At 32.4% G+C, this 26,675-nt stretch overlaps 1 pseudogene; it reads right to left on the bottom strand.

Annotated features, from left to right (window-relative positions):
- Nucleotides 1-3,226: 3,226 nt before the first annotated feature.
- Nucleotides 3,227-5,306, bottom strand: LOC120583787 (40S ribosomal protein S6-like; annotated as a pseudogene).
- Nucleotides 5,307-26,675: the final 21,369 nt, after the last annotated feature.

Here is a 26,675-nt window from a genome sequence, read left to right as displayed (position 1 = left end):
GTCGAAAACAATTGCTTAACATCACAACACTCTGAGGCAATGATAATAGTTAGGGCAAACAAGAAGGTGGCCTCTAAGCTAAAAGAAAGATCTAGAGAACGAGATTTCACAATTGGCTTTGAAAAGCTCCAAATATTCTTGGGAATCTAGATAGCCCCAATGCATATGACGAGTTGTGTGCATACCCAAGAAGACATGAGAAGGCCCTAATCTCCCACCTGTGATGGTTGAAAAGGTTGATGGGCTCTCTAGGATTTAATCTGTAGTTGAACTGAGGGCCCGAATATGCAGGAAGTGAAGAATAAGTCACATCTTTAAAGTTCTTGAATGTTGAAGCCATGCTTCAACTTACACACAGAGAGCCCTTCTGAGAAGAGTGGAGAACATTGCTTCAAGAAAATATTGGTTTAAGGAAAATCAATCATTTGCTGAATAGCAGGCTAAATGAGCCATGACTTCAGTGGCCGCAGATGGCAGAGAATATCAACTTCATAGAATTATAAGAAAGTTGCTAAACAAACAGACAAAACATAACAAATAGCAACAACGACAGCTCTGGGGAAGGTAGGAAATTTGATTTCCACAATTGTCACATAATAAAATATTCAGTTGTTAACAAAATATTATAAGACATGCAAAGAAATAGAAAATTACACCTCATACACAGGAAATAATGCAGTCAAAAACTCCCCGAGGAAGCCCAAATGTCAGACTTACTAAATAAAGACTTTAAATTAAAGAGTACACATGTTTAAAAAAAAAAAAACTAAAAGAACCTATGTCTAAAGAATTAAAAGAAGTATAGGAATACAGTTTCACCAAAAAAGAAATGATAAAAGAAAGAAACTAAATAGAATTTCTGAGTCGAAAAGTAAAATAATTGAATTGAAAATTTACTTGAAAGAATCACCAACAGTTTTGAGTGGGCAGAAGAAAGAATTTGTGAACTTAAAGATGAGTGAATTGAGATTGTACTATCTGAAATGCCAAAAGAAAAAAGAATGAGTAATAATGAACAGAACCTCACAGATGTGTGAGGCAGCACCAAACATGCTAACATATATTCCCAGAAGAAGACATATAGTCCCAGAAGAAGAGGGGAGAAAGGGACAGGAAAAATATTTGAAAAAATGAGGTTGGAAAGTTCCCAAATTTGATGAAAATGATAATTCCAGGTATTAACTGCATGAAAAGTTGTCCCACTGCATTTGTAAAATCTTCTAGAACAAAAAATTATGATATGCCTATTTATCATTCTTACTGCAATGGAAAAGACATTTGTGTGCATTACTAAATCAAACCTACTATATCTTAATGTATAATTATCAATTTATTGGCAAAAATCTACCAAAGATATTTACATATTATTGATTTTATGAAAACTATATATTATATAGATTTCTTATCACAGTTTTTAGCACTTATATAAATTTTTAATTTTCTTCTGTAGCACTTAGACAACTTTTTAATTTTATTCTGTATAGCCTTTAAAAATATGGAATGAGATTATCTATTCTATCTATTAATATGTAATTAATCTTAATTACATATTAATTCATCTATTTAGGTTCTCCAGGACTTAAAATCTATATCAAATCAAAACCAAGATACTTCACAATGAGGAAATTGCTCATTTAATAATCATTTATTATATATATTATATATATAATGTATTCTGTAGTAGGCACTGGGAATATAATAAAATGTATGGTATTTATAAATATTTGAACTTACTATATGTTAAACACTGTTATTAGCAATGTATATTAACCTATTTAAAATTTACAAGCCACTAAATAAGTAAACACTTATTTTTTCGATTCAACAGATGATGATAATACTGAATCATAGAGTATAAGTTATCTGTGCAACATACAGCTCTTAGAACTCTTGAGAGTTAGAGCCAGTATATTAACCTACACGATCTGACTCTGAAGCCAAGACAAACCCAATTCCACTCAACATCAGTGAAAACCTTCGGTGTTTTTCTTGGAGCTTATAGTGTAGAAGAAGAATCAGACATTAATGTGGCAGTTGCCATTAAATCCAATTAGTTCATTTTCAGAGTTAAGTACATAGAACTAGAAAAGCAGGTAGGTGAGATTGCTAATGTACCTTTTAACATGAGGATAGTTTTCTGCAAGGAAACTCTTGATAAGGGATATTTGACTATTTTAGGAGGCTGGGAAGATGTTGCAGGCAGAAAAGATACAATGGTAAAGATTAAGATGCAGGGAGAATATCAGGAATATGAGGAGTCATGAGAAACTTTAAAAGTTTAGGAAATTATATAGCATTTTATAATTAAAACTGTGAGAAGTGAAGCCATCGGTGTTAGAGAGTAAAGGTTGATAGTATTTTGTATGCTCGCTTAATGAGTTAGGATTTGTGCTGAGTGCAATGGTAATAAATGAGTATAAAGGAAGCTATTTTCAGATTTGGATTTTAAGATGACACACTCTATTTGCAATGGGAAGAATAAATTGGACAAGAACTGAGTAAGTAGGAGAATACTTGAGAAGCTATTGTACATGATACAGATGATGATTACTTGAAAGATAACGATGTGACAATGTGACATAGAATGGCTATCTGAGAAATATTTGGAATAGTATTTGGTGAATTAAATGACATTGCGTATGAAATAGAGAAAAGAATAAAAAATGGTTTATAAGTTACTTTAAATCTTTTGAGAATGCATATATATGACTATGCTTTAACATTTCACTCTTAGCTATTGCAGATGGTCAATATATATGAGGAATACTCTTTTACAGAAAAGTTATAAATCTCATGTAATAAATCTCTTTTAAAAATATGAATATTCCATTTTATTATCTGACAAGAGCAAGACAAACAATCATGTGTTCCTTTTTTACATCAGATGTCATTAAACTCCAAAATAATTTTTGTTATCAATTCTACTAACTTCTGTGTGCTAAGTTGTCTTGAGTTACTGTCCACTCTTATTCCTTATCCTTGTCATATACCCATAATTTCTTGGTTTTGTTTTTGAGATATGTAAATGCTAAATTGATGTTCTGAATGAATTGGTACTAATTTCCTTCGTTGACCATCTAATTGGGACAGAAAACAAAATTAGTATATTTAGAGTATTGTACTAATAATATTAATGCAATGTATATACAAAATTTTTAAAGAACCAGGAATTGGAAAATCAAACAAGGTAGATAAATGAGACAAAATTATTTTTTTATGTCTGACCTTATTTATTTGTTATTCTTAGAAAATCTCTTTTTCGATTGGACTCAGACTTAGAGGTAGAAGGTCTCAGAGAAGACAGTCTATGTCTCTTGGCAATCTGTTCCTGGCATTTTTATTGGGCTTCCTTCATTCTCTTGTCTAAAAATTTAGCATATTCTGCGTCCTCCTCCTTGTTCTTCTTTGTACACTGTTTCTTCAGAGCAATATACCAACATTTGTGTTACAGGACGAGTGAAGTAACAAGATGCTGAATCTTGGCCGCTTTGATCCTAGGTTTCTTACCTTCTTTGTTTAGGGACTTTCTTACAACGTATTAGCAGACATCATCTTTTTTTGAAACATTTGCCAATTCTGCTAGCTTTTTTGGGCACGAGACAACGAGGCACAGCAATATCAGTGAGACCAGAAATATATTTCTCCTCTTTTTTTACAATGGCAAAGCTGAGAACACTCAAATTGGCATCCACAATACAACCCTGAACAGATTTGCTTTTTCTTTCTCAAGTCCTCCTTGGTCTATAACAGGAATGCCCCTTACTCGGTAGCAGGTGGACATGGCCATGGGTCAAGACACAAGGTTACTTTATGAAGAAACCTTGTTTGTCATTCCCACCACTAATGCAAACCACATAACCCTTCCATTCTTCACCCAGAGCATCAGCAGCAACTTCTATAAAAGATACAAAATTTGAGTTCATCGTCCATTTCAATGAGTTTCTGACAGCCAGTGGCTGGGAAAAAGATGTTCGGCTTCACCCTAAAGCAGCTGACCACCTTGGAGATGCCAAGAAAAAGAAAAGACAAAGTTCTTTAATGTGAGACTATTGATTAATTTGTAATATTCAGTCTCAGTAAATAAATTTTAAAATGACATTTGATAACTATGGAAAAGGAAAAATAAACCCTTCTAGAAATGTAAATGGATAATTATAGAAGACCTCAAGCTTTTTAGAAGATGGACAGATGACTTAGAGAATGTTAGTCATAAATTTAGTCAATCTTTTGAACATTTAACTGTTAGAAATAATTACTTGTTCATCAAATTATTTCTTAAAATCGTGTACTTCCATAAATTGAATGGAATTGGGATATATTTACAGCTTGGGATTCCTAACCTCTTTGGCTGAGGATCTACAATATTAAGACCATTTAAAAATTAATAACTATATTATTGTAGCATAATCTCCCTTTATACCAATTTAATATAAGTTGCAAGCACATATTCATATGCAAACACATACCTTACACTCATGGAATTTTCTAGTTTAATATTTATTGAGCTTCCAGAGTACCATAATTTATTACAGTCAGTTGTATATTGGCATTTGCAAGTAAAGAAGCAACTTTATTAAAATTAATGACACTATTACCTACTTAAAATCTTAATTCACTAATGAACAGCTTTAAGATGATACAGTGTTTCTATGTGATTAAAAGGCTAATTTTTAAAAACATAAATCTCATTATTTCTTGCATAAGATCACTGATAATCAGCAGAAAAGTTGCCCATAGACAAGAATGCCAAACATATCAATGCAAGACAATACTCAGGTAAAGGAATTATCTTCAATTATAATGACCTTCCTATGCTAATATACAAAGTTATGGGTTATCCTCAGGGTACACCCTTACTCACCTCAAAGTTTCAGTGCAATGGAGTAATAAAACAAAGAACAGAGAGAATTGAAGATCAACTTGTCACATCATCACAGGGATCTATGGTAAAGCTATTAGAAAACCCAGACTGGACCCTAACAATGATGGAAGATTCTATTGCTTTCCACACCCAACCTGAGACTATGGTGACTGTGGGACTCTGAATTAATACATGCCAGGAAAAGTATAGAAGCTACAACAAAGAAAGCAAAGAAATGGGTTAGCCTGGCCTAATTTACTTACCTCGTGGGGACTTAAACTGAAAAGTGAGCTCAGACAAACTAGCATAATCCATCCTTGAGGAAAAGAGAACAAGGAAGGAGCCACATATTTCATGAGTCAAATAGCTATTCTCCCACCTTCAGGAAAAAATAAATTGGAAAGATGGAGAGGGCTCCTTGATGCTGCTTTTCACTTAGGGTCATGTCCTCTTTCATCAGCCCTCACCTTGGAAAAAACACCTTCCAGACGTGCCATAAAGGTCTCCTGGAGTCAGGATACAGTTCAATATTGCTATTCTACTTACTATAAGTTAACTGAATAAAGTTGAAGAAAATAATTGAAAAAGAAAAAAGCTTTCCATTTGGGAACTGGAAGGAGATATGGCTGTCCTTTGTGGGCGATTTGATTGGGTGTTCTTCAGAATGTTACTGTAAGAATAACAGGTCTTCAATTTTTAGCTCCTAAATGTTCTTTTCTCCTTTTACAAAACACAACCAGAGCCACTAAAAGAAGTGTTATGCTTGGAGAGATATAACCTGAAGTAATACAGGTAACTCTTACCAGGAGGTAAATAAGGAAATATTATACTATTTCTATGGTTTTGGAAAGCAAGTTCTGTCATTATTCACACTGTCATTAAACAAATTTAAATGCTACTTGAATTTCACTTTTATATGTATGTGTTTGTATATACTCTCATGTTTTATATTCTTTTCTGTTGCTATGATTTACTATTGTTTTTTCCTTTGGGATATGAAAGTAAAGGTGTTATATTGTGATATGTGAAGTGGGAGAAGGTATCTTCATATTCTGGTTCCTCCCCTACTTCTGCTCTTGTTGCAAGACTGGAGAGTTAACCGGATCTTCAGAAGTTATTAATTATTTTGGCATTATTTTGGGATGATTTCACTGTGGAGAGGAATATACCTCAGGCCTAGAGAAAGATTAATGTAACAGCAAATTTAAAATTAATGTAACAAATTATTGTCTCTATATTCTCTTGGTCTTGGATTATTGAGCCTCATATCATCTGTGTTATTACTCTGGACGACACTCCAGCCAATTTTATTTTTATATCCTGTACCCCAGCCTCTAGTCTATGATAAAATGGAATTTAGCTGCTATAATAGAACTGTATACTGAAAATAAAAAATTATACTTACTTTATCCCTCCCTCTCTTTGAACTTAAGCAAAAGAAGTCCTACATATTTCTGTTCTAAAATGCAAATTCAACCTTGTGACTTTTCAATTGGCTAAAAAGTGTAGTTGGGAGACATTGTGATAATATCAATGAGCAGTTGAACAGTAAGCAGAATTACCTCTCATCCTAATCACATTCATAAGATGTTACACATTTGCCCTATTAAACCATAAATCAAATAACTAGGAGATTACTATATTAATTATTCTATGAAATCACTAAAACAATCTTAATATTTTTATTTTATGTGAGGAAATACAAAAAAGTGCAAGAGAGTAGAAATAAAAAAAAGTGTTCAATTGAACAGGACATCAAAAGCATTTATAGAAAATTGCATTTATACGAGAAAGCAATACTTACTGAAAGAATGGTTAGATGAGGAGTATGTAAAATTCATTTGTCTAATATAAGAAAAGTTCATCATTTCTCAAATCATTTTACAAATGTCTTTCACAGGGGTGACTGGATGTTGTGTTTCTGAAATGAAATTTCTACCTCTGCTGTGATTATACAGTGATTTTTTAAAAAGCAATCTCAGATCTTATTATGGCTATTCATTAGGACTGAAAGGATTAAAAAAAAAAATTACTGCTGTGACTTTACCAAATAACAAGCAGCAGGTAAGAATAATCTCTCTACCTATTATTCCCATATTGCTCCTAATAGTATTGTCTAGCTTTTCAAGCTGTTTGACAAACAAACAATACTGCAGCTTCTCAGTGAGGCAGCCAAGATAATATTCAGAATGAATGCGTTTTCTAACACTCACAGCAATACGCTCATAGAAAATCATTAGATTCTAAAGTTGTATTATATATTGTGATGATTCCAAGGTTATAGAAACTTTGTGAGAGCTGAATAAATGTCTTCAACCAATAATACCCTTGCAAACAACTTTTAAATAATGATTTCACATTTAAATTATGAAATGTTAAAGTAATTGCTATCATAAAATTGGACTATAAAAAAGCTATACGTATTTTCTTCTTTCTAAAAACTAATATGATTTATGTGAAAATTTTTCTATAGACCTCAAAATTTTAAATGTCTGTCCTTGAAAAATATAAGCATCTTTTACTAGTCATTAGATAAATCAATGAACTACAACATACACTGTTGCATTGACAAGTTCAAATTAACTGCTTATTCTGATTTGTAGCAAGAGGTGAGCCTTTATACCAGTAGTGTGAAATGACATCAATTTTATTGACAGAAACATTTCAACCACCAGTTTACTAGCTCTTATTTTTTAGTGCACATTGAAAGAAGGCTTAGGAGCTTTTTATCGAAGATTTTAATACACAACCTTAACACACTTTTTCTGTTTTTTTTTTTTAATTTGTTTTCATGAGAATTCTGCTTAGCATAAAAATCATCTGAAATCTCTTCTAGCTCCAATTAATTCATAGATAATGAGGTAAGGTATCCAGTAGCTGAATATATTTGGTTGGGCACTATGTTTTTGGAGTGGGAGAAAAACACTGAAATAAACATCAAAATTACTTTAGGAACAGCTGTTATAGACCCATATTTTCCAAATAATTCAGAAAAACTAGCTTAGCTTCTTTTTACCAAATTCTTGCATTATAAAACTTCAGTTAGTAAATTTAATACCTTAAGGGAGGAATACATGATTCAAATTAGTTTCAAAAAGTTGCATTCCTCTTGATTTTACATTGAGATAAACTTTCAGACTGAAAGGACACTCTAAGTAAACACTTCCTCAGAAAAGCATATTAATTCAATTATACATGCTAAAATGATATATTGGAAACTGCAGCTCCATCTCTTATTTTCATAGATATTTGGCTTTGAAGTACTAGGAACTATATATAGATAGGGTGGGTTTAAAATATTCTTCCTTAATTTCCATAACTCTTTAATATATAGGCTTTCAAGTTTTCCATTTCAAAGAATGCTCTTAGAGAAAAGAATATAGAGCATGGGTTTTGCAGTTTATCTTTGCAAAGTCAAATATTTTAAACTCGACAAAACTTATCAGGATCAAAATGTCAAAATAAGGTGGCATATTCTCAGGATACTGCTAAGAAAAGTCCCTTCAATTGGGACAAAAACAAACACTATTTGCCTGACTTAGGTTAGTCCTTTGTCCAGTAGTCTTTGAAATTGAGAACAAGTCATGAGCTTGTTATTAGCAACCTCTGCTCAACTGTTCATTGGCACCTCTAATGTCCATGAATCCAAGTTTAAAAAGTCATTCCACGGAAATCATAACTTTGCCTTAGAGCAAAACTTTGCCCTCTGAAGGAGGGTCTAGATTGTTAGATAGTGGGAAACTGATAAAATAATAAAAAATCTGAAACAAAATTTAAAGATATTTGTGGTCATTTCCTTCAGTAAGAGTTCTACACACTCATATAAAGACTTTATTCTTTAGTAAAAACATAAAGAAATAAATGTTATGTTAAAAACATTACATATTGTTAAAAACACAAACTTTGAATTTTAGAGCTGATTAATTTAGCTATTTCTCATTTTATAAATGACAAATATTAAAGCCTAGAGTATTGAAATGATTGTCCAAAGTCATCCAAAACTTTAGAGAAATAAGTTGTACATAATCCAGGTCTTCTGACACCTTGTTAACTACTATATGTACTCTGTTCAGTTACCAAAGTATGACCATTGAAGTCTTTACGGAACATTATGAGAAAAAAAAATCTTTATAAAGCAGCAACTTATATTTGAAGCAGTAGGAAAATTTATTGACTAAAAAGAAGAAAATGCAGAAATCTTTTATTAACTGACAGTTTTAAAGAATAAAGTGACAAGCAGTCCAGAAAATTAGCCTCTTTTTCTATAGTCATCAGCTTCATTTTCTGCTAAACTTTGGTTCCAGTATTATTGATGGAATCATAACTAAACAGTGAAGATTTTTTATTAACTTGCTACTTTTGGATGTCTCCAAACTGGCATGAATTTAAAACATCACTTTTGCTGATTGTCCTTTGTTATCCTTTTTAAAGAACAAATCAAGCACTGCACAATTAAATTGTTTTTCCCACAGCTTCTTGCCTAAAGTGAATTTCTTCTGATATACACACAGTAAAATTAATGCCTGTAATATTTTAATGTCTTTCTGATGAGAATAGTAGTATAGTAATCTCCTATTGTCACCTCAGTGTCTTAAAATTGGAAAGTATTGAGGTTTCTAAGTTGGAGCACATGGTTAGTTTCTGGAGAATTCAAGTCTGCATCACACTTTCTAAGTCTGAGTCACAGCACCTTCATTAGGCAAAGTCACCATTGTGGTAGTTTGATTAGCTAAAGACACTGTAATCAACTTGAAATGTGTTCTGCATTATGCAACCTTATATCAAAGCTAAACATTAGGTAAAAGAACCTAAATTTCAATACTGGGTCTGTTCTTGACAAACATATATATTCCAAAGTTGTTAATTTAAATATTCAATCATCTGCAAAGTAAAATCATTCAAAGATAGGTTGATTGAGTTATTGTTGAAGCTAAGGTACCATGAGAAACATGAATAAAATCTGACACATTTGTAAATCCTGTTTTTTCCTATTGTGTTAAAATCTTCATTGCTCGTGACAATACCTTATCTGCATTATAGAGCTACTTATCTGCATTATAGAGCTACTTATGTCATTTAATATTTTTCTAAAATATAATTTGTAATTATTGTGTCCAAATTCTTATATATTTGTGGCATGTTAGTTGTGTTCTATTAAAGTCCTTGATGCCTTTCTTTGGGATCATGTAGTCTAAATGATACCTTAGGAAAAGAACAGGCTCTGATATGTTCTGTATTCTTTTCCTTGGTTTATTTAACTAACAGATATTTCTCCTAATGTTATAATTCTCTGGATAATTCACTGAGGTCCTCTTGGCTGGGGAACTTTAAAAATCTTTGTTCAAATAACTATGTTACTAGAAAAATAAAATTCTCAGAGCACTTGTATATATTAGAAAATAACAAGTTATAATAATCTGGAGTTTTTGCTGTAGATAAAGTTCCGTATTTGTGTAAATACTGTCAAAATATTTATAGCTTAAATTTAAATAACTGAAAAATTTCTAATCTTGTCAACATTTGTACATTAACTGTAGATTTATGTTTTTAAATAGGAATATTAGTCTACAGAGGTCAGACCTATTTAGCTTCACAAAGATCGACCCTTAACCTGAATATTGAATAAATTAACCTGAATATGAACCCTCAATCTGAATAAATTTACTTAATGGATATCAACATTTTATGGCAATGATATTAAAATAAATTTCTATTCCTAATCACATGTGACATGTATCCTTACCATGTTCTTCCCAGGGGGTATTTATCATGTTTTGATTTCTGAAATAAATTCACAACAAAATTATTATAGCATACTTTAGCATAAATAGCATGGAATATTAACTTGTAAGTGTTGGATCATCCTAGTATACATTAAATACATGGAATGTAAGCAGTATCTCAAATTATATTATTTTCTCTCGAAGAAAATGCTTCAAATGCGGTGATAATAGTAATGGTTCTAATTGTAACAATGGCTGTCACATATATTTATAATTCTTATCAGGCATTGAATTAAATCTTTTATATAACTTATCTAATTTTCACATCCTATTATTACTCCCATTTTACAGATGTGGTACCTGAGGTACAAATTAATTAAGTGCTTTACCCAAGGCCACATATCTGTTTTTTGGAAGAATCAGTTTTCAAACCTTAGCAGAATGTCTTCAGAGTTCCAATTCTGGAAAAGAAGTATAGCTATTTTTGATTAATTAAATAAAAGACCAAACAAAGAAACCAAAAATAAATACCTACTATTTCAGCTAAAAATGACAATGATATAGAACAAAAGTTTATTTATGCTGTGACTGTGTAATTCATAAAAGACAATCCAAATTCTTTCCTGTTTAACAATATTCTCACTGTTCATCAGCTTTTGACATGGCTGAGTCAGATGCAGTAAAAATGCCATTTTGTAGAAATTTTACCTTTAAAAAAATCTATTTAAATAGATTGGAATGGAAATACTTTCTATTTAAAGAACCTTTGATGATACTCATCTAAAGCTGCTATATGAAACAAAAAGGATACCTGAACTCTAGTCCTGATTTATAATATTATAAGCTCCATGGACCTCATTTTTTTCATCTATAAATTCCCAGGGTTGAACAAGAAGACCTTAAATGCCCTTTTCATTAACTTGAATTTATGATAGCTTTGTAGAATGACAAATGTTTTATAACATATTTGTCCCTGATCAGGACATTGATGGCAGCAGGGAATTATTGGCAGAATAAGGACAGAGTAGTGGACTTACTAACATGGCAAAAGGCCTTGAGCTCATTCAAAGTACCACCTTATTAACTTACCTACTAAAGCAACCTTGTCGGTGTACCATCTGTTTAGTGTTATTTTGTTTCTACTTTGAGCTTTGTGATTTTTACTAGGAGCTTCTTTCTCTGACCATCCCCTTTACCTTTGGAATCTAATATCTTCAGTCTCTTGTGAAATGACTCTGACCAGAAATGATTGGGACTCCTTCCTTACACTTGTCTTGAAGCTGACTCTTTAACTTTGTATACACACACAGCTTCCTGACTGCTGGGTCACAAATTAACCCAATTTTGATGTTTTCTCTCTGATGCTCAGAGATTTAAAATATTGTTTGTTTGGGTGAATTTATTTGACTTTCTTCTAACAGAAAATTTTTTATTTTCTTTTCAGTTATTCCCTGACTGTCTTTGGATACTGTTTGTTTAATTTGATAGCATTGTAATTATAAAAGTTGAAATAAATAGAGTCAACCCAAATATGACTATGATCTGGACATAACCTTATGTCTAGATGTTCGCTAGCTGAAATATTTAGAGAAAGTGAATTCCTATATTCTTTTCACTTTAGGCAATCCTTAACCATCTTTCATTCCCTAAGGGATGTTTCTAAAACTACTTTATTGAGAGATATGATTGACATACAAAATGTTATATATATTTAACGTATACAATTTAATGTCATAAACATATCTCTCACCTCCAAAAGTTTCCTCTTGCTCCCTTTATTAATTATTTCTTGTGATATGAACAGTTAATTTAAGATCTACCCTCTTAGTAAATTTTTAAGTATATATAGTATAATTAACTATAGACACTATGCTGTACAGTAGATCTCTAAGACTTATTCATTTTGTAAAATGAAACTTTGTGCCTTTTGTACCTCTTCATTTCCCTCTTCCATTAGCCCTGGCAACCACCATTCTACCTTTTTATTATATTAATTTGGTTATTTTAAATTCCTCATATAAGTAGTATCATGTAATGTTTGTCCTTCTATGTCTGGCTTATTTCTTTCACTTAGCTAGGTTCATCTGAGTTGTCACCAAAAAAGGGGGGGATTCTTTCTTTTTAAAGCTGAAAAGTATTCCATTTATGTATATATCATGTTGTTTTTATTCATTCATCTGTTACAGACATTTAGATTGTGTCCATATCTTGACTATCTTGAATAACACTGCAATAAACATGGGAGGGCGAATATCTCTTCGAGATTCTAATTTCAATTCTTTTGAATTCATATCCAGAAGTGGAGTTTGTGGATCATATGGTAGTTTCAATTTTAATTTTTTGAAGAACCTCCATACTGTTTTTCATAGTAACTGTACCAATTTACATTCCCACCAACAGTGTACAAGGGTTCCTTTTCCTGTACATCTTTGCCAACATTTGTTATATTTTGAAGTTTTGATTTTTTTATAATAGCCGTACAAGTGTGAGGTGGTATCTCATTGTGCCTTTGACTTACATTTCCCTGATATTTACTCATTATGATCTATCATCTTTTCATATACCTCTTGACCATTTGTATGTCTTCTTCGGTAAAATGTCTGCTCAGTTCCTTTGTAAAAGTGAACCATTATGTTATACCATACAGAAATATTAACTCAAAATGAATTGAAAACTTAGATGTAAGACCTAAAACCATAAAACTCCTAGGAGAAAACATAGAGCAAAAGCTTCTTGACATTGGTCTTAGCAATGATTTCTTGGATATAACACCAAAACACAGACAACACAGCAAAAGTAGACAAGTGGGGCATCAGACTAAAAAGCTTCTGCACAGCAACAAAAACAATTAACAAAATTACAAAGCAACCTGAGACACTTTCAGGTGATCTGTGATCGCAAAACCGTTTTTGTATTAATATCAAAAAATTATTTGCCTTTTTCAGTGTTTGCACTAATGATACAAAAAGTTAGTGGGTACAACTGCTGAAGCCTTAGAACAAATCTTGTGGCAGCAGACTGTTGTAGTAGTTATATTCTTCACTGCTATGCATTCACAAAATAATTAATTGATTAAAAGGCCAACTTTATTTAAGAATAGTTGTGTTGATATTTATCAGTAAAATATTAACAATGTTATTGAATGAATCTCAGCATTTGAACACTTTTTTAATGTTCTGTGTGATAAATTAGAAAGTGTGTATATAATGCTGCTGTAACGATTGTGTCTAAGGAAAGCACTTGTATGATACTTTTAAGTTGCAGCTGAAGTAGTCACTTTTTCATAGAAAAAAATATATTTTTACTTGAAAAAACCACTGACAATAATACTATGGTTATTTAAATTGCATATTTGGCAGAAATTTTCTTGAAAACAAAGTAAACCTGTCACTTGTAGCAGTCACTTTGAATTCCAACAGCTTCCAAATACTGGAAGACTCTTCTGATGAGATGCCTAGTGCCATCTCAACAATCATAGTTGGAGATTTCAATAATACATAGAATCAGGGAGAAGTTCAACAAGGAAATAGACTTGAGGAACATTATACCTAGACCAATGAGCTCTAACAAACATCTGCACAATACTTCATCTAATAGCAGAATACATATTCCACAGTTAAGAAAGATGAGTTTAGAATGGTTAATCAAACTAAGATATTAGATTCAAATTCAGACTGTCTACTCTCTATGCCTCTGCTCCTTCCCTAATGCCAATGACAACTGCCAGTCATTGGTCAGTCCCAGAGATTTCCAGAGACTTCCATCTAGAAGGTAACTCAGTGTTGAAACCAGCTCAGCAAGAAACAAACCTAACAATAAGAGGTACATCATTTACCTCTTTTTAATCTCCACCATTTGTAATTAAGTCCTGGATTCATGAAGTATGTTCTGTATATATTTGTTGAGTTACCTGAGGAAGTTTGATTTTTATGCCAAATATTAAAAAAAAATAAACACCTTGTTGATATATCAAACTAGTTCCAATTTATTTTAATTTTTTGTGGGCTGGAATTCCACAGGCTATATTGCATATATTTACTGTTTATGGCAACTAAATAAAATAAGTCATTTGATAAATATTAATGGCCACTTACAATGTACCAGACGCTGAAGGTGAGCCTGCTTTAATATGGCATTTTGTGAACTTCAATTATGTTTTTAATAATGACCAACATATTACGAAAATCATCCCTCCTAGTTTTTAATACAGCACAATTATTTGAAAAATATTTAATAATCCTTGTTCATTTATGCCTAATTCATGTTATAATAGGTCCTAATAGATCACAGTACAGTTGTCAGTTATTTCAACCATTTGGTATTTCCAGTTTGTTTTAAGCTTGATTTCAATAAATCCCCGGTTTAGATTAAATACTCTGTTTTCTATTTTTGTGCTAGGCCATAGCTAATATTTTCCCAAAATTTCAATGAGGATTTTGAAGAACGACTTTTATATAATAACATAAATCTACCAGGACTCTAAATCACATTTATAAAGATATAAATTCAAGAGCATTACAAGTGAATCCACTGAATTTCCAATTCACAATTAAATAATCTGAGAATTAGAACAGATCCATGAATTTATAGCTGTTTCCAAGAACAGAGGCCCTATACTAGGTTTTAGGAGAATTTCCCAAAAAATTAGAACTGGATGAATTTGGGGCTTCATTTCTGAAAAGGAGTTTGTTTCCTCAAATGTTTAACACCCAAGGGGAGATCTCAAGGGAAATAATTTACTGAAAAATGAAAATAATTACTGTGGAATAAAAATACCAAATAATAGAACTTTCATATTTTCAGTTACTACCTATAAAGAGGATTCTACCATATTGTTATTGATAACTTCATTCCACCTGGCAGAAAGTATCGTTTTCATGTGCTTTTAAATTTTTAATTTGCTTGTTATGTTTCTCCTTGAAGCCAAATATCAAGTCTAAGAGGATATAAAACAAAGAGTTAGGTTTCCAGTTGAATTGAACTTATCTTTATAATCTAAAAGTACAATAAGATTTTTGTAAAGTGGTGTTAATATTACTGAACCTAGAATTTGTTTTGTAATCTTGTCACAAAACAATGACTGAATACTTCCTCTATTTCTCATTTAAAAGGAGTATAATTATTGCTGAAAACTCATCTTTAAATAGTTAGCTCTATAAGTAACACCACAACAAATCTAGTCATTTGCCAATATAAAGATTTTTTCGTTTACATGCCCAGCTCTTCAGAGTAAGTAAATTCTTCAATAATTGTGTTTCTTATTTTATCAAGGCCCTACATGTTTTTTAACCTTTTTCTCATATCTCTAAGATAGAATTAATTTGATAAATAGACAAGATCTTATAGATGATGAATTTTAAGGTGGGATTGACATAAAGACTGATAGTTTACAATTTTCAAAATTCATATGTGGCATTAAAATTTTATATCACTCAAACTTTTCCTTTGAGAAGGAAAGCTGAAGACAAACAATATTAAACATGGTAAGAGATTCTGTTTGTCCTATTTCACTTAAATACATTCTAATTTATGAAAAGGAGAAAGAGGAGAGATTTTTCATGTCTTTCATCTTAAGTAGGGCAGCCTTCCTAGTTTCTCTAATTGCTCTAAAGAACTAAAGATGAATGTTCACAAAATTGACATGACTGATTTGCTTTTTTTTCACACAGGGGGAGATTATTTAGTGTCTAGAAGCAATTCATGTGTAATAGAGGAGAGATGCCATTTCTTCAAATGAGTTCTTTAATGAAACTTTGTCTCACAACCTAATCATGCTTTTCACTTTATTCTCCAAGATGTTCTAGTGTCTTTTGTGCAAACTGCTAGGAGTATGTCTTACCTGCAAATATTCTAAAGGGGCCCGCCTTAAGTAATAAAGAAAAAAGAGGAGACACTGTTTGGAAAGTTAGTCTTGGAAAGAGCTTCTTAAATATTCAAAGATTACTCAAATATTTTGTTTCCAAGAATAAGATTCACTTATTAAGTACATTGTTTATTGACCCCCAATAGTTTACTTTATTTGTTCCTAAACAAGCTACTATAGATTGTTAATAAAGTTTAACTATACTTTAACCTCATTTTACTTTTAAGTAACTACATATTATTAAATACAGTTAACTTAAAGAGATGTTAACATACAAATACCGATGAGAAATATTCTTTAGTCAGGAGATGTATGTCTGATATTATTAAGGTTTGGGGCAAGTGCAGCAAGAAGTAAATGCCGTCAAAAGTAAATACTTCACTGAAAAATTTTTCCTGGAAGTTTTCAACAAAATCAATTCAGAAAATAATTCTTCATACTGTCTGAAGTGCAAATAAAATCTGCTTTCATTTATTTATATTAAGCAAGCATTTCTCTGTGTTGACTTAATTGAGGTATTGTTCCCTTCATTAAGTATGTCTGTTGAACTTTCCAGTTTTGAAAAATGTTGTTCTTCCTATCACAGTAAATGTGAGATAAATCAAATATCACATTTAGGAAATACAAGATGTGTGTATCTGTTGACGTTTTATACTTAAGAAAATACAGAGAAATATTAAATAGTTTACATTTGTATAACTCACTTGAATCACTTCCAAGTGTCTCCTTATTGCAAACATAATCAGTTTATTACAGAGTCTTGACTCTTGAGAAAATAAGGCTTTATTGCTTCTCATGTTATTCTGACCCCCACCCCAAACATCTGCTCCTAGGTAAAAGGTCTCTTAACAATATAATTCTTTGGAAAATGCTTTTTTTGTTTGTTTGTTTTTCAGTTACTGGAGCAAGCTCTTTAGTTTGGAGAAGCCTAAGATAAATCAAATTTTAATTTTATTTGGTTATTGGCTCATCAGGTCTCTTTGTCTCTTTCTTCAAATTTCTAATCAACTCAGAAAATTCTGCCAAATCCTACCCCCCTTCAAAATAAAGTGAAAAGAAATTTTGGACAATATAAAGAATAGCAAGAGGCTAGGAAATGGAGTTAGACAATAGTTGCATAACTCGTTTTTTGTTTTGTTTTGTTATCCAGGAACTTTTCACAATGTTCAGAATGAGAATTATGATAGATTCCTTAAAAGAACTACATCGCCTTTTATAGTACATTTTGATGCCAAAAGAAAATTGCAAAAATTATGTTCAGACTGCAGGCCCCTTTCCAAGAAGAATAAATAAGTGAAAATATTTCAACAACTATAAAACAAACACCACTGGATCAGTCAAGAATCTTGGCGGTAGGCAAAACATACAAATCTTTGCTCATATACATAGAGAATGTGTTTATTTAAAACTTATATAAACTGGGCATCAGATGCCCCTCTTCTTTTACCATAAAATCACAGGCATAAAATCTAGGCTCAACCAACTGTATGTACCTGCCCAAGACTGAACCTTTCAAAAATAATACATTTGCAAGGATAGTTGAAACTGTTCAGTTCAGTCATGGTGGCATCAAGAATCCTGCAGCCGGGGGCATCTCATTTTCAAGAACCCTCTCTCTCCTTCTCACAAGAGAGAGCTGTAACTCTGCACTTCAACAAATCCTATTGCTTTACTTTTAAAAGAAAAAAAAAGAAAGAAAAAGGAAGAAAAGAAAAGAAAAATAAAGTCCTGCAGCAATGCTGAGCAATACTGGGGACTATCCAGTGGAAGTTCTACTGGATGCCTCCTGAAGCTTCCTTTGGTTCCTGAGCCTAACTAGATAATTATTCTGTATATTATATGACTACCAAAATATGCTTTAAGAAAATTTGCTTCTCTATGTAAATGGTCAAAATTTTATTTATGTACCTCACAATCAAGGTCCCTGATTGATATAACAGTGCTAGTGTTCTGGTTTCAGAAGACTTTTTAACATCTTCATAAAATTCTATTTTATCTTCATATCTTGTGTCTTTGAAATATATTTTGGTAAGGTTTTGTGGCACTAAAATTTGCTACAGAATGAAGTGGCTTTTTCATGGAATCTGTAATAATTCCAGCTGAGTCTCTGAAAACTCTAATATCCATTATATCGATGAATATTAACATGCCTATCTACAAACTACTCCTTTCTTAAGGGTTTTACAAATGCTGTCCCTTTTGTCACTGACAGTACTGACACCAAATAAATCATCTTGCTGGCATAAAAAGTTTTCTGATGCTTTAATAAACTCCTAATTCTACTATGCACTAATTAGAACTAGAGATGTATGCTTATTGTTTAGAACTAAAATTAGAATATTTGTGGACTGTTTCCAGGAATACTCTGATGAGTTATTCTATTTCTCAAAAATTTAAGTGTAATAATATAAGCCATCTGATAGAAGTACTTTGTAGCTTGAGACCCAGAAATAAAACTAGAAGCCACTGAGATGCTCTTCACCCTAACACTATTAAAATGAAGGTTAAAACATTAGTATTATAGAGTCTTCAGGGTATTCATGTTCTTTAATAAAATTGCATATATTTTTAAATAAATTCAGCATAGTCCAGAGACATGAGAAGTAGTCAATATAATGATCAGCCCATGGATCTGAAATCAGACCTATTTTTGAGTCACAGCTCGTTCACTTTCTAGTTACATTGCTATGGGTTAGCCGTACTTCCTTCCACAATCTATGTCATCTACTGATAATACAAATCTCGAGTATTTGTATGAGGTTCAATGACACAATGCATATAAAAACACTGCAATCTCTGCCACACCATATAAATACTAACAACTATTATTACAGTCTGAAATTGGTAAAACTAAGAATACTTTATCCATAGTGCAGTATTTCTTTATGGTCACTGAAGAGATATTTTCTTCATACCATCCTCTTTTCTCCTCCTTAACTACTTTTTCTCTATTATTTTTCCTTGCAACATTAAAATTATATAAAATAATTCAGAGATAAATGGGGAAATTATTATAAACTAGTGACAATTGAAAAGATTAGACTAGAGTTGGAAAAGCTAGACAGTTTAACATTTACCTTAATCCCCACATATTTGCTGAGACCTAGGAATACAAGTATTTAATATTACTTTCCATCCTCTGAACATATATTTTTATCTCTTAACAATATAATGTCCTGTTCAAATGTCCTGTAATAGCAAAATGTTTCTATTCTCATCCCTATCTCCATTCTTGAGTGCTTTCTAACATTTATCATTGGGAAAATGTTTATAACTGGTTAATTAAGGAGTCATAGTGTCTCATAATGTCCTTTTTTTTCTTTCCTTTCTTTTCCTTTTTCAGGAGCTTGGTTAACTAAACCAGTTATTCATTCCATAAGGATTTTTAAAAGAAAGGCTTTACTTTTTGTCATTATAAATATCTTTAATATAACACCTTGATTAGATTCCAAAATTACTATATTAATCGACTTGTAATGAAGTTAGATCTTAACCATAGATAATGCTGTTAAGTATAAATAAATGTTCACTTTTAATGTTGCAAGATACTCCTGGAGTTTCAATTTTTAAATGGTATGTGATTAGATACTGTTTATTTTTGACAATTGTTACTTGATAAGTTTTGTGTGCTTTATTATTAATAGAAAAAAAACAAGTTATAATTAATTAATCAAAGAAGCCATTTTTTGAGTTAGGAAGAGGGGAAATTGTATGTTGTAGATTACATCTATTATCTAACCAGGGAACACTACAACTGTTTATCCAAAATTTCCTGGAGTAAACTGCATTAGACAAGCTTTAAATTCAGGCCTCATTTCATAGCATTCCCTCTTGTCTACTACTTATAACATTGGCTTTGCCACTCCATGAGCTAACCTAACCTTAATCATAATGACCTGTTCTCTACTGAAGCCTTATCATAGTCTGAAATTATTGAATATTTACATTTTAAAGTCTGTCTCCAATATTAAAAATCTCTATGACATTCTGCTTCTGCTTAGGATATAAAAAGGAACAAGAAAATATCCTCTCAATATAACAATGAAATAAAAAACAAATCATCTACAAAATCCTAAATTTTCTTGAGCCCATCAGATTGCTGAGGTCACAAGGTAGCAAAGTAAACTAAAATTCCAAAAAGTGATAACCCACTTCTAGGAGAGAGGGGACACAAATTGTTTCACCTTTGGCAGTACACAAGAAAGAGCAGCTGCCATTAAAGAAAAAAAAAGAAAAGAAAAAAAAAAAAGAAAAAGAAACAGGTAAGAAGAAAACAGCTAAAATTTTGGTGATCACTTAAAGACTGAATGTAATTTAGCATAATTTTGAATAACTGGGGGGCTCAGTGAGGACAGAATATGTCCATATTTGCAAGCTCTTCTCCTTACTCAGCTTTAACAAGAAAGATTAACAGCAGAGCTGGATACCAGAGGAAGAAGCCTTCAGTGATACTGGCTTTGGGGTGGGGATTTGCTTTCACTGGGTTCTAGTCACACAGTGCCACTACTTCCCCAAACTCTTTTCACATACAAAGAAAAAGTCTTTAGACTCTGGAGAAGGATCAAGAAATCTTTTCATCTCTTGCACCTAAGAAAATATTTGTTCCTTCTGTGGAAACATAAAATTGAAAGTTATCTTTCCCTCAGTGAGGCACAAAAAATCATCTTGGACCCATAATTTTGCACTAATATAAGAAAAAGACTTCTAACAACTGGAGAAACATAGAAAATTCTCTCTTCCAGAGTTCCTCCAACCAGTACAAGGTAGAACTTGGCACTCATGGGAACAATGGGGGAAAGATGAAGGAAAGGTCAGAAACACTGAGAAAGCCACACTTCTAAGAACCATTCTCAAAGGCCTTATCTAAGACTTGGTTCCTCGTTCTCCCAGTACAAGCTCAGCAATAAGTATCAAACCATGGTTTATTGCTGGCATACGAGAGTGAGCAGAGAGAGAAATCCTCAGATGTGATGAGACTGCAGGGAATAATGAAAGCTGCAAGTGAAACAGGAGTACTAAGAAAACCCCTCCAGCATTTCAGAATCCATACTAAGCACAGGAACAAATAGATGATTGTGGAAAGAATTTAAAGGGTGTGGTACAGTGAAAGTGACTATAGAAACAACAAAAATAAAACCCAGCTCAACTGATAACTAGACTGACACAATTCTATACATTAACACCTGACAAAGAGAAGAAGTACGTGTTAGTGGGTATAAATACAATTTATCCTAGTTTCTACTCTTCTTCTATACACAATGTTTGACATTCAACCAAAACTTATGACACAAATATATATATGTATATTTTATTATTAAGCAATAAAAAACCAATAAGGAAATCAAGAGATGAGTTAAAAATTATTTTTCGCACTGTGAAATGTGAAAAATTATTTTTCACACTTTACCTAAAAATCACAATATCAAAAATGAAGTCCTTTGATGGGATTATGAAGAGACTACAGACATTTGAAGAAAGACTCATTGACATAAAAGGTTAATATAAATTATCTAAGCTGAAAAACACAAAAAGAAAAAAAAACTGAATAGAGTATTCAAGAGCTGTGGAACAATACCAAACAGTCTGCAATATATGTACATGTAATGATTTATCAAAGAAGAAAGATAGAATAAGGCAAATGAAACATTCAAAAGGATAATGGCCAAGAATTTTCTAAAATTAGTAAACATCTTCAAATCATAGATGCAAAAAGCTTAGATAACTCAAAAAAAAAAGACAAAAAAAGAGGCAGATTATATTAAATTGCTGAAAAACAAAGATGAAATCTTAAAAGCAGTTTGGAAAATAAAAGAAACATTATATAGAAATGAAAAAAGATATCAGATTTATTGCTCAAAACTTTGCAAACACAAATATAATAATTATTATTATTAAATAATAAAAATATTATTATTATTATTATTACTATAAATAATCTTTAAGTACTAAAAGAAAAAGCATATCAATTCAGAATTCTATACCTGGAAAGTAATCATTAAAAATTAATAGTGAAGTGAAAAATTTTTCAGACATAGGAAAGCTCAAAGACCCCATTGCCATCTGAACTGTACTATCAGAAATATTAAATTAAACAGTATTCAGTTGTTTAGGCATAAGGAATATAGCTCTATACAAAGTAATTTTTATGATTTCATTTTATGTCTACTATTGGCTTATTTATTTTATGTTTTATTACTTTTATAGTGGTTGATCAAGGGTTTATAATATATATTTTTAATTTGCCACTTCACATATGGTATATGAACATGGTAAAAATGAAGGTAAATGTAAAAAGTCTTTTTTCCTCCTAATTTTTACTTCTTTTAAGAAATTTGACTCTCTGAAGCCAAATAACAACATATATTGTGGGCTTTATAATATATGCATTAGTAAACTGCATGTCAACAATAGCCCAAAGGATAAGAGTGAGGAATGGAAGTGAATTGTGAAGTTCATATACTATATGTGAAGTAGCATAACGTTTCTTGAAGATATATTGTGGTAAATTAAAGATGCATATTATAAACCCTTGAGCAACCACTAGAAAAGTAATAAAGACATAAATTAAATAAGCCAATAGTATAAATAAAATGAATTCATGAAAATTACTCAATTAATCAAAAAAGAAGGTATAAAAGGGAGGAAAAAAAATGAGAAAAAAAGAAAAACCAGTATGATAGTAGATTTAGGTCCAAACAGGTCAATAATTACATTAAGTGTAAATAATCCAGAGGGCTCAAATGAAAAGCAGAGATTGTCAGGTTGATTTAAAAAGTAGTTGCAACTCTATGTTGTGGAAAAAAAAATTAAACATAAAAACATAAGTAGGTTAAGTAAAATGTGAGGGGAAAAAATGTATGTATCATGTAAACAGTAATCAAATGAAAACTGAAGTGGTTTAATTAATATTATAATAAACAATCTTTTGAACAAAAATATTATCAAGATTAAAGAAGAGCATTACCTAATGATAAAGAAATCAATTCATCAAGAAAATTAATAATGGTAAATATATATACTCATAAGAACAGAGTCCCAATGTATGTAAAGCAAAAACTGATAGAACTGAAAGGACAAATAGAAAAACATATCCATTTTTTAATTCAATGAGTTTTTAAAATTATAGTTGAAGTACAATAATATATTAGTTTCAGTTGTACAGCATAGTAATCGGAGATCCACATAACTTGTAAAGTGATCACCTCATTAAATCTAGAACTCTTCTTCCCCTTCACATATTTATTACAACATTATTAACCATCTTTCCCATGCTACACTCTACATCTCCATGTCTATTCTGCAACTATCCATTTGTCTTTTTTTTGGCTATCTCTTTGCCTTTTTTTGCCATCCCCCAGAACCCCCCACCCATCTAGTAGCCCTCAAAACATTGAGTTTATTTCTGCTCTTGTTGTTGCCATTGTTCATTTTGTTCCTTAGATTCCATATGTACCAGAAATCATGCGGTATTTGTCATTCTCTATCCATTTCATTCAGCACACTATCCTCTAGGTCCATTAAGGTAATATCTTTTTCCATCCCCTTCTTTTTAGTCTGTGTGTGTCTTTTAATATGAAGTGAGTCTCTTGTAGGCAGCATATGTAGGGGTCTTGTTTTCTTATCCATTCAGTCACTCTATCTTTTAGTTGGAGCACTTAATTCTTTTCCGTTTGATGTACTAGTTGATAGGAATGTAGTTATTACCATTCTTTATTCCCATTTTTGATACTTTTTGTTTTTTTCTTAAAGAAGTCCTGTAATACTGGCTTGGTGTTGATAAATTCCTTTAGCTTATTTTTGTCTGGGAAGCTCTTTATTTGTCCTTCGACTCTAAATGATAGCTTTGCTAGTTAAAGTATTCTTGGTTGTAAATCCCGGGTTTTCATCAGGTTGAATATATTGTGCCAAGCCTTTTTGTCCTGCAGAGTTTCTTTGGAGAAATCAGCGGCCATCTTATGGATGCTCCCTTGTAGGTAACTAACAGCTTTTCTTTTGCTGCTTTTAAGATTCTTTGTATTTAACCTTTGGCATTTTAATTATGATGTGTCTTGGTATGGGCCTCTTTGAGTTCATCTTTTTGGGGACTCTCTGAGCTTTCTGGGGTCATATGTCTACTTCCTTCATCAGATTAGGGAAGTTTTCCATCATTATTTCTTCAAATAGCCCTTCAACATCTTGTTTTCCTTCCGATACCCCTATGACACAGATATTTTTACATTTAATAGTGTCCCATAGGCTCCTTAAATTATTATTACAGTCTTGGCTTCTTTTTTCTTGCCATTATGATTGAGTGTCCTTGGCTTCTCCAGGCTGTAATCAGTGGTTCGATCTTCTTATATATTCATTTTGTTTATTCCATTAAATATACTCTTCATCTCAGATAATGTGTTCTTCATTTCTGACTGGTTCCCTTTTATACTTTCCATTTCTATTTATATGTTTTTATCTCTTTGCTAAAGTTCTTACTGAATTCATCTACACTTCCCCTAAGTTCATTGAGCATCTTTATAATCAGTGTTTTGAACTCTGCATCTGTTAGATTGCTTGACTCCATCATTTCTGGATCTCTATTCTGTTCTCTCATATGGTTTCTGCTTTTCTGTCTTCCCATTTTGGCTCCCTTTCTGTGTCTGTTTCTATGTATTCAGCAAAGCTCCTAAGTCTCCCAGTATTATTAGTGTGGCTTCATGTAGTAGATGACCAGTGGCGCAGTCCTGAGAGAAGTTCAACATCAGGCCAAGTTTAGCCCCAGCCTGTGCTCCTCCAGGGCCATCTGTTAAGATTCAGCAAACAATACACAGATGCTGTGCTTATAGTTGCCCCAAGAGTCCAGCCCAGACACCCTGGTCAACTGCCACCAGTGTGAGTCGAGGCACTGCTCAGCAAGGAGCACCTAACTCTCCAAGGATACACCTGGATGTGGCTTGGATAGGGTCGCAAGATGGGAGATGAGGAATTTCAGGGAATCTTCTGGGCAGAATGACCTCTGTTATCCAGTTTGATGACATCTTATCTATGACTGGTGCTGAGTCTGCACGCTGGGAGGGGGGGAGGGTTCAACAGAGAAATAATGGATACCACCAGCACTTCTGTCTGGGTCCTCACTCTGACAACTCAGTGTCCCCCGCAAGTCCCTGGTGCCTCCAGCGCAGCCAACCTGAAGCTAGTGCTCAGAGCAACCAAGTCTATTACTCCAAATGTTCTCTCCAGGACATGGTCCCTTTAAGAGGTGCATGCAGCAGCTGGCTGCAGCTGCCATGGCCTCTGTCTCACTCAGCTGCTCCAGGACAGGGAGCCTTGCATCTTCTCCTACTTTCTACCATTGCAGGATGATTAATTATTTCTCTCCCTAATTGTAATGCTTCTATTCCTCTAGATCTCAGGCAATTTTCCTTGCTGTTTGCTCCATATTTCTGTCATAACTTTGATTTGGTCTCAGGAGGGATGAACAGAGACTCTATCATCTACACCATTTTCTTCTCTCTCCGAGAAATATACACTTTAAATTGTGGACTTAAAAACTCCTCTCTCAGTAACTGAGAATACATATAAATAAAATCTGTAAGAATATAAGTTTTGAACACATTATCAACCAACTTGACCACTTTGAGATTTATAGAATTCTCCATCCAAGAACAGCAGGAAATACATTATTTTCAAGTATTCCTATAATATTCACTACAAGTGGAAAATATTCTGGCCCATAAAAGGAATCTCATCCAATTACAAAAGAATTAAAATCATATTACCTCTAATTAAAATGGAAGTAAATGAATAGCAGAAAGTTTTTTATTTGGGAACCTGGCATACCCTGCCAGAAGCTAGGCAGCCTTCTCTGCCCAGACAATTTTTGATGTCAGGAGGCATAACACACAAATAAAGAATCTGAAATAAATTTATTACTCACACAATAATCAGCAAAAGGATTCCCCAAGGGAAGAGCTCAGTTTCTTTCTAGAGTGAAACAGCTGTGAGGGCAGTGGGTAGCTCAGGTTTTTATTGTATTTGGGAGTCGAGTTGGGCAGGATTTGTATGGATGAACTTCCCTTGTCTTTCTGATCAGTTTTTCCAGATAAGGGCAAAGGGAAGAGGGAGAGGTGAGGCTTCAAGCTGTCAGTGATCAAACATCAAAAAAAAAAAAAATTAAATTCTTTGTAATAGAAAGGTATCTGAATAATTGCTACATATTTGGAAATTGAGCAACATGTTTCTAAATAGCTTGTGATAC

Source organism: Pteropus medius, unplaced genomic scaffold (genome assembly GCF_902729225.1).
Source record: "Pteropus medius unplaced genomic scaffold, Ma_sr-lr_union100, whole genome shotgun sequence".
NCBI lineage: Eukaryota > Metazoa > Chordata > Mammalia > Chiroptera > Pteropodidae > Pteropus > Pteropus medius.
Note: the sequence above shows the minus strand (reverse complement) of the source record. Positions and strands in the feature narration are given on the sequence as shown.